Genomic DNA, 10,000 nt, shown 5'->3' on the forward strand with positions numbered 1-10,000 from the left:
AGCAGTTTGTCTATGTGATTTTGCAGTAGTTTGCATCTGCAAATGTGCCTAAAATATTTTTTCCTTGTGTGGTTAATTCACTTACTTAATTTTCAAAACAAGTTTTCCAGTAGATAATGATATTAAAGCACAAGATCTTAGAAATCAGCTGCTATTTGTCATAATGCCATGGAAAACGCTTTGGAATGACTGTGGCTATCAAGTTTTTATTCATTTCTTTTCTTCAAGTCAGAATATAGATGGTACAGGAATACAGCACTTCTTTTGAAAGTCCCACTCAATGCCACACCATGACTCAGATTTCCTAAAAAATCTTGTCTAGTTTGGAGTTGCGAGGTGGTTTCAGTGACCTTTAGGACCCGGCATTTCCTAAATGTCAGGGGTTTTGCCGGCTCTTAATTGGGAGTTGTAGAGGCAACACTTGTACTATTTCCGTTTTTCAAATTTGTGGATTTCAGCAAAAGGCCAATTACTATAATGATGCTAATCATTTCTTTGAAAATGGAATATGTCGACGATTAACTCCTTGCAAATGGTATTGTATGAAAAATAGCCTAAAACAATAAGATTTTAAGAAAGCTCGCTAGTCAAAAAGATTAAAACAGAGAATGAAGCGAGGAAAGGAATGAAGAAGATTTTGGAAAGTCCAGTTGAATGGTTTTCTGCTAAGAAAAATCAATGTTTTTTTTATTAAAAGCTGACTTCATATGCGATACCTACTCATCACTTTGCTGATAAGTTCACTGAAGGAATTGAGGCAAATATAAAGCACAAGTCTAAATAGATGATGGAGGTACAAATCAGAGAACGAACTGCTAAATTTCGGGCTGCCCAAGAGCAAGAGCCTGTGCCAGCACCAGGACGCTTCATTGTAAACAGCAACGATAGCTGCTGTTCGTAGGTGTTCCCACTCACAGTGGTGTCGCTATGGGAGGTGTAGAGAGAATGGGGACGGGCCACCCAGTTAGATGCCTAGGCCCCCACAGCACGCCTCCCCAAGTTGAAATTTCCCTTCTCGGTACCTTTTCAACTTATTTAGAGCTGAGAAATGAATGGATGCAGTTATAGGTTTTTAACAGAAATGCCATGTTTGTCATTGACATTTAGATCCAACTTAATGTTATCAGCTCATGTCTGAAGGGATTGAAACTAGAGTTACAGTTGTGAATAGTGCAACGCAATTTGCTTCTGCTGCCCAGAATGAATTTCCAGGGAGAGACAAGAGATGAAGAAGAGAGAATGGGATGAGTTGGGATTTTGTAGAGGTCATTTTGTAGGGCCATACAGTTTTTTTCTTTCTGTGTGATTGATGATATGCACTATTTTGATATATTTATATGATAAGGATATTACACTACAGTTGAAAATGAAAACTTGATGCTGGAAATGAGGCTAGTGTTGAATATAAGGTTGTGAGGAAATTTACATTACGGTATTTGATACATTTGCATATAGTAAGAGTTGACAATGAATTTAAAATTGAGCTCTATAATTTCAAATACAGGATTACTAATCACCAATAATATTATTTTCCTGCATTCTAGAGAAATATATTTTATTGATGGTGACATGGGAGGTAGAGAGAGTGCGCCTTAATTCGAGGGAAAGCAGGAACAGGAAGCATTTTCTGAGGATTAATGATTTCTGCGGAGCAAATACGACAAATGGTTTCCTTGGGTGTTAGGTGGTCGGCAGCGAGCAGAGGCTACTTCCGCAAGTCCGTTTTATTTTTCTAAAAAACAAAAAACCAGCTTAGTCCTTAGTTACAGAGAACTTAGGAAAAAGGCTGACCCCAAAGGCTCTGTGCGAAAAAGATACTTGGATTTAATCCCATTTTAAGGAGGGAAACAAGTTATGAAACATCCCAGAAATGAAGGCAATTCAAAATTTGGGATGGAAGAAGGGAGCATACACACACACACACACACATACACACACACACACACACATATATATATATATAAAATTTTACGGAATAGTTTTTCTCTTATACAATTTTCGTTAAAAGCAATTGCTTTCAACGAATATATATATATATATATATATATATATATATATATATAATATATATATATATATATATATATATATATATATATATATATAAACTACGGTAACTGGAACTAAAAAGTAAAGTGAATTGCATGGTGCCAAGCCTATAAGCTCCTCTTCGTGAGGTGGATGATTCTTGTATGCTTGGAGGGTTGCCATTGGACTCGACTAGGATTAGGATTTATCGTGAAGGTGTTTGGTAAGTTTCATTGATGGTCAAGAAGTATTCATTTGGTTGTATTATGATTATAAAACTTAGAATTCTATTTGGATGTGGAATACGTGACTCAGTGTTGAGCAGTAACAAAGGTGATATGCCGCTGTACTGTGTAGGAGGAATTGGCCAGACCCAGCCAACAACTTATACGTAAAAAAGAAAGTGATTATTCATGTGCTTTTCTGGTTTATATGGGATGGTTCTTTGAATATAATGTTGTATCTAGAGATTTAAGATAGTGTTTTCCTTATTAGGCTGTGTGAGAACAGTAGGCTGTTGTGAGATACTTGCTTCAGGTTTTGAGTGCAGAAGGCTATAGACTGCAAAGATTGAATTTACGAAATGTTACTTGGCTTATTTTAATGCGGAAGATATGCATTCTGAACTGGGGTGCATATAGCCTGTGGTTTGAATCTGTCAATTATTACGCTAAGTAAGGATGTACTTTAATGTTTACTGCTTGAAAGGTTTTGAAAATAATTTTGTGCTTATTATCAGCACTAATCATTGGTAATTTTCAGTAACCTCGAGTTTGAAGTAAATAAACGAAGCTCATAGTGAGTATGTATTCTTTAACTCCCCATTAGCTGAGACACGCATGCACAGTATGGATAAAAGCAGCCCAATGGTAGAAAAAACCACTGGGATATGTTTAAATGCAAGTGGTAATACCATATATTATATATATATATATATTATATATTATAAATATATTATATATATAATATACATATATATACCATATAACATACAATTTAATAATATATTTAATATAATATATATTTATATATATATACAATACATATACATATATATTACATATATATACATATATAACATATATATATATATAGATATCATATCATATATATATACACATATACATACCATTATTATATTTATATATATATATATATAAAGTATCTAATACATTATCGTTATATAATACAATATATTACATATAGACATATATATATATATATAAACCTATACAGATATAATTATAATATATATTAGATAGTAAATATAATAACATTATAATATATATTATATATATATATATTTATATATAATATATATATTTATATTTATATATATTCTATAGATTTATATATATATATATATTATAATAATTAATGTATTATCTATATATATACATATATATACACATACACATATATACATACACACACATATATAAATATATATATATATATATATATGTATGTATATATATGCTCAGTATATACATGCACACGCGCAAATGAGGACTGGTTACCCCTTGAAAGTTATAACTTTCTTTATAATAAATAACCTCACTACAGGCCATCCAGTTTTAATGAGAGCCTTCTAGTAATTCTAAATTTACACAGAACAATTATGTATGGGATAAGTTCATGCAAGTGGTAAGGTTTATAATATATATATATATATATATATATATATATATATATACATATATAACATCAATATACATATATATATATATATATATATATATATATATATATAAATATATTATATATATATATATATATATATATATAAATATATATATATACATATATGTATATTATATATATATATATATAGTATATATATATATATATATATATATAGTATATATACATATATACAGTGCCGCTTGCATCAACTGATCACATACACAATTGTTCTGTGCAATGGTACAATTTCTAGAAGGATCTCATTAAAACTGGATGGTCTGTAGTGGGGTTATTTATTTAAAAAGTTACAAACTTTCAAGGGTAACGAATCCTTATTTCCAAGTATCCAAGAAGACTTCATAATGAGGACTGGTTGTCCTTGAAAGCTTGTAACTTTTTTGAATAAATAACTCCCCTAGAAACCATTCAGGTTTAATGAGGTCTTCGAGTAAATATATATATATATAATATATATATATATATATATATATATATATATATATATGTGTGTGTGTGTGTGTGTGTGTGTGTGTGTGTGTGTGTGTACTGAGCATTTTTTCTTTTAGGAATGGGATGCTATTCCTTACGCCAGCTTTTACTCTCACAGCAGTCAGTCATTTTAAGGTGATAACCCTGACAAGGGTGAGTGATGACCTTATGCTTTTTATCTTGGGGAAATGCTAGAAGGCGTCATTGCAAAGTTGTGGGGTTAGAAAAGAGACAAGACATGAAGAATGAGAGCAGAATGACTGAAGCAGCCTGCAGATGATGCAGCACTGGTTGTTAACAGGAAATGAGTGCATGTAGGACGAGAGAGTTCAAATGTTAGACTAGAAATGGGGAACAGGAAGATGGAACAAAGAGTGATATCATAGGTGGTGGGAGAATGGAAGCAGCTGATAATGTAAGAATGACAGAAGAGGCTATTCAAAGTGTACGTTAGGTGGAACGAGGAAAGCAGCAGCGTGAGTGTGCGAAAGATGTAGAAGAGAATTGACGTGACCAGAGACCCCTGCAGTGAAATCCCAGGAGATCATGCAATATTATGTTGACTGCTAAAGGTGGAAAAACGTTCAACCTGTGCACTGATCTGTGATGTGAGAAGGTTTGAGAGTGAGGAACGTCGCAATATTCGCAGGTTGTATTTAGAGGTAAAAAGATGGCCAGAGTGTTTTGCGATTGTTTAGTCACAAGGAAAAAGCTGAAGGTTAATTAGAGGCGTTGCGAGGAAGGACGATGGGAAATCCTTGAGAGCACATCATAACTCAGCAGCTGAGATGCCGTAGCGAAAAGTTCTCAATAGTATAAGGGAAGGAATGCAATTAAGATAAGTGATTAAAACATGATGTATAAATAAAACGTGAAGTTTATTTAAAGCACCTTTGTAACAGCATCACAGTAGGTCACAATAAAGCTCGATGATTGTAATCGTAGTAGTGCTATCAGGGACTGACCTTTGAACATAAGGCTTATTTCGTCGGGTGCCAGCTTGTTCCACGTATTCCTTACTCTGAGTCTGTACAAAATGACCCAAAAATCCATGTTGAATACCCTAAAATTGCTATAGTGTTCTTTTGAAATTAAAGAAACATCAAGTATAAACATGTAATATTAGAAGTCATGTTTATGTGACAAACAAAAACGTATTTAATAACCTCCATGTGTAATGGTAGGTCTTGAGTTGGCAATGTCAAAATTATGTAGCAAACACTTTTAATTTCACGCTCATGGCCGGCAAATATAAACAAAGAACATGGAGAGAAATTGTGTTCAAGATTGGCATTTCGAATTATTATATATATTATCTATCTTATATATATTTTCGATATATATCCTATCTATATATAGCTTTAATATAATATAATAATTATATATAGATATAATTTTTATATAAATTATATTTTATATATAATATTAAAAAAAATTATATGATAAATTATAGGAATTAGAAAGATATATATATATATATATATATATATATATATATATATATATAAGATGTCGATTTTTACTTCTAAAAATTTGGCACTATACAAGGATAGAACTCACGTTTACACAATTATTAGAGAAAACCTGATAACTTTGTAAATGACATGAAAGCTTTTGGGAAATACTGTGAACTTTAACTATCATGGCTGATACAAAAGATATTTGCAAGATTATCAGAAAAAAACAAAACTTACAAAGGAAAAACTAAACTTAGCAGTTTGCAAAGAAAAATACAAATAAAACAGCATAGGCCTCGTACTGAACTACTGGTTGGATAACAAACATTTTTTAGTTGCTCATATTTCACGACACAACCACATCTGCCACACTCACCATAACATTCAGTCCGAATATTAATACAATACTGATCAGACGAAAAGGGACAAGAAGCTCTACTGATGGCTGCCAGCTTCGCTGCGGCAGCGTCTGCCGACTGGCCGGCCATCGTTCGGAGCACTGCTATTATTATTATTATTATTCAGTAGATAGGGTATTAATAGGCTGTGGCAGCAAAGTAATGATGCACAAATAATAAAAACGAAAACTAATAATGATAATGAGATAATAATAATTAAAACAATACTGGACAGTGAATGATTAGGGAAGAAAACTGACTAGATGAAACCAGACTACCGAACCCAGTAAAGGGATAGATTTGGCCCCCCGCCGGATAGAGCCGCCCGTGCACGTCACGCGGTGCTTGAGGTTCTTTGCAGCATCCCTTCGGCCCCTAGCTGCAACCCCTTTCATTCATTTCACTCTAGTACCTCCATTAATTTTCTTTTTCTTCCATCTTGCTATCCCCCTCTCCTAACAATTGTTGCATAGTATACAGCTACGAGGTTTTCCTCCCGTTACACATTTAAAACCGTTTGCTTTCAGTTTCCTTTTCAGCGCTGTATGACCTTATAGTAGTAGGTCCCAGAGCTAGGCCTTAGGCCTAAATAAAAAATAGATTTCAACATCTTTTTCATGTACCCTAATTGAGGCCTGATTACCCAAAGGTTGTTTCCCCCTGAAATGGAAGGGCACTGAAAGCGCCGTTTTCTTCCTTCTGTCTACGTTGGGCGACGAGACTTGCTACTTGTATTGCTCTCGTGGTCTTGCTTAGCTGCACCAATGACGAGCTGCCTGTTTTATGACGTTTGTTTGTATGGTGTTTTTACGTTGTATGGAGCCAGTGGTTATTCAGCAACGGGAGCAACGGCTTTATGTGACTTCCGAACCACGTCGAGAGTGAACTTCTATCACCAGAAATACACATCTCTGACCCCTCAATGGAATGACCGAGAATTGAACTCGCGGCCACCGAGGTGGCAGGCCAAGACCAAACCATGCCAGTTTTATGACTGTCTTTAGCTCTCGAAAATTATGGCGCGCAAACACCCACACACTCCCAGGCAAGGTCTATTAGTCACAGGTTATAAGTAGACTTTCCACATTCTGTGTCAACTCGGCCTACAAATATATCTCGTGCAAACATAATCGAACAGATTATGTAATACTTCTAAGAAATGCATATTGACATACCTTTAAATGTTTATATATATATGTAAGTCATATCACATTACCGTGATTCATATACATATATCGAGCTACAAATGTCCTTTAATATCTAATTCGCTCTACCTCGTAATTAATATATTTTCATGTATGTTAAACCGAAGGGGAATTTTTAGGTGATGATAGAATTGCTGGCCAATGGGCACGAACCATCGACATCTTCAATTCCAGGACCGGCAGTGAAGCCTTAGCCCACCCCGCCACCGCAAGAGGATATAAGTTTATGCCGCCTCCCACCTCAAATACCTGTCGCACTCAGGTATTTGTAGTTTTGGAGACTGCATCAAACCCCCTCATCCTTGGTAGTGTTGTGGTGCTTTTGCCAGCATGTAGCCATTATATAAGTCATATCACATTACCGTGATTCATATACATATATCGAGCTACAAATGTCCTTTAATATTTAATTCGCTCTACCTCGGTTAAACATATGAAAATATATTAAATCCGAGGTAGAGCGAATTAGATATTAAAGGACATTTGTAGCTTGATATATATATATATGTACACACACACACACATATATATATATCACATGGCGGAGAGATAAAGCCATGTCTCAGCGAACATAATTTATTGCCGACGTTTCACATCGCTTCGATGCATTTTCAAGGCTGGAGAATTGATAAAAATACAAACATACAAGACTCGTCACTGATAAAACACAGTACAATATTTAAAATTGAACACTAAAACATTTAAAATGTAAAAATTACTGTACAACAACACTAGGTTGGAGAGACAACCTACCAGAGTAAAAAATAGAAGGTGACTGAAGGACAGAGTGGGGAGAAAGAAAAAATAAAAAACCCCCACACAACAAAACTATGTAAACAAACAAGTGGTTAGGCTATGAACAACTGAACTGACGAGGACTGGGGATTTAAATTCGGTACATTGGTTTTGATTAAAATGGATTCCAGTGTTAAAAGCTCGTCATCTTTATTGGCTGATCCAATAATTTTGAAATCATCGATGTCCAAGCGGGAACATTGACGTTCCTGGATTTGAAAGGCTCCGTGGGTTCACGGCCCGGTCCAGGCAAGTCTTATTATCGAGAAAAAAATTCCCCTTCGGTTAAACATATATGAAAATAAATTAATTCCGAGGTAGAGCGAATTAGATATTAAAGGACATTGTAGCTCGATATATGTATATGAATCACGGAAATGTGATATGACATATATATACATATATATATATATATATATAATATATATATATATATATATATATATATATATATATATATATATATATATAATATATATATATATATATATATATATATATATATATATATACATACATATATATGTATTGTTACGAAACTTTTTTTTCTGTGGGGCCATCAGTTTCTTTATAATGTTTAAATCTGAAGCATTTGGGGACTTGGAGTGGACTGAAAGGGACTGCGACAATTTCAAGGAGAAAGGTGTCAAAGAAAATACTAAGAGAAGCTTAACCTAATTTATCATTATTTCAGAAAGTGCAGCAAAATAGCAAAAATAATCATCAATAAAGGTAACTAGCACAAAAATTAATAGATAACCCTTAACAAAACTTCCAGCAGCGGTAAAACAGTAGAAAATTATAGACAAATAATAACAATAACAATAATAATAAGAATAATAGAAGACACAGCTGCTCAATCAACAATATCATGAATAACCAGGAGTCACACTCTCTCATCAACAAAAACAGTCATAAATAACCCGGATTCATACGCATTACAAATAATAATAATAATAATAATAATAATAATAATAATAATAATAATAATAATAATAGCAAAAGCCTCCACTGGAGCCTGTGCAAGAAACATCAGCTACCTTGCAGTAATAAGTGGTACGAGCACCAACCTGAAGGAGTGATAGAAAACGATCAGGCAAAGATCCTCTGGGACTATGGTATCAGAACGGATAGGGTGATACGTGCAAACAGACCAGACGTGACGTTGATTGACAAAGTCAAGAAGAAAGTATCACTCATTGATGTCGCAATACCATGGGACACCAGAGTTGAAGAGAAAGAGAGGGAAAAAATGGATAAGTATCAAGATCTGAAAATAGAAATAAGAAGGATATGGGATATGCCAGTGGATATCGTACCCATAATCATAGGCACGATCCCAAGATCACTGAAAAGGAATCTAGAAAAACTAGAGGCTGAAGTAGCTCCAGGACTCATGCAGAAGAGTGTGATCCTAGAAACGGCACACATAGTAAGAAAGATGATGGACTCCTAAGGAGGCAGGATGCAACCCGGAACCCCACACTAAATACCACCCAGTCGAATTGGAGGACTGTGATAGAGCAAAAAAAAAAAGAAAAAAAAAGAAAAAAAAATATATATTAATAATAATAATAATAATAATAATAATAATAATAATAATAATAATAATAATAATAATATAATAAATATAAAAATTATAATAATAATAATTAATAATAATAATATTAATAATATTAATATAATAATATAATAATATCAATAATATCAATATCAATAATAATAATAATAATAATAATAATAATAATAATAATAATACCTTGCTCCACACCAAGCATAGTAATAATAACTATAATACCTTGCTCCACAATAATCATAATAATAATGCTACACAACAGATAACTTCGTCATAATAATGACAATGAATAGCAAAAGATTTTTTCATACAGCACAGAGAGAGACGCCTCAACAATCCACGAGGACGACTATCGAACGCTTCCAT

The sequence above is a fragment of the Macrobrachium nipponense genome, chromosome 9, assembly GCF_015104395.2.
Source record: "Macrobrachium nipponense isolate FS-2020 chromosome 9, ASM1510439v2, whole genome shotgun sequence".
Classification (NCBI taxonomy): domain Eukaryota; kingdom Metazoa; phylum Arthropoda; class Malacostraca; order Decapoda; family Palaemonidae; genus Macrobrachium; species Macrobrachium nipponense.